Consider the following 574-nt stretch of genomic DNA (forward strand, 5'->3'; position numbering starts at 1 on the left):
TTATATTACAGAATTTCTACAGAGTAGTTAAATTTGTGGATGTATAAAAAAATGGAGATCATCTGTTGCCTTTATTTACGTCTGTGTTAACTATAATGCAAGTAATGTACGATTGTTTGTTTTATTTACATTGATAAACGGTATGTTTATTGCTCATCTTTATGACAACCGCTAAAGTAAAAAAAAACCAAGGTACGTCCCTTGTATGTAAATGGAGATTGATATGTAAACTTGTGAGCTCATTCGTGCATAAGGTATTCAGATGTAACATCCCGATTTTAACAGGTAAAGCCAGCTTCATTAAGAATGATTTTATTTCAGTTTTTCGACACCTTGATGAGAGTAGTTAAAGAGGTACGAAAAATACCAAAGGGACAGTCAAACTCATAAATCGAAAATAAACTGACAACGCCATGGCTAAAAATGAAAAAGGCAAACAGACAAACAATAGTACACATGACACAACATAGAAAACTAAAGAATAAACAACACGAACCCCACCAAAAACTAGGGATATTCTCAGGTGCTCCGGAATAAATGATCTATAGAACTGACATTTTAGATATAGGAAATT

This window comes from Mytilus galloprovincialis, chromosome 9 (genome assembly GCF_965363235.1).
Source record: "Mytilus galloprovincialis chromosome 9, xbMytGall1.hap1.1, whole genome shotgun sequence".
NCBI lineage: Eukaryota > Metazoa > Mollusca > Bivalvia > Mytilida > Mytilidae > Mytilus > Mytilus galloprovincialis.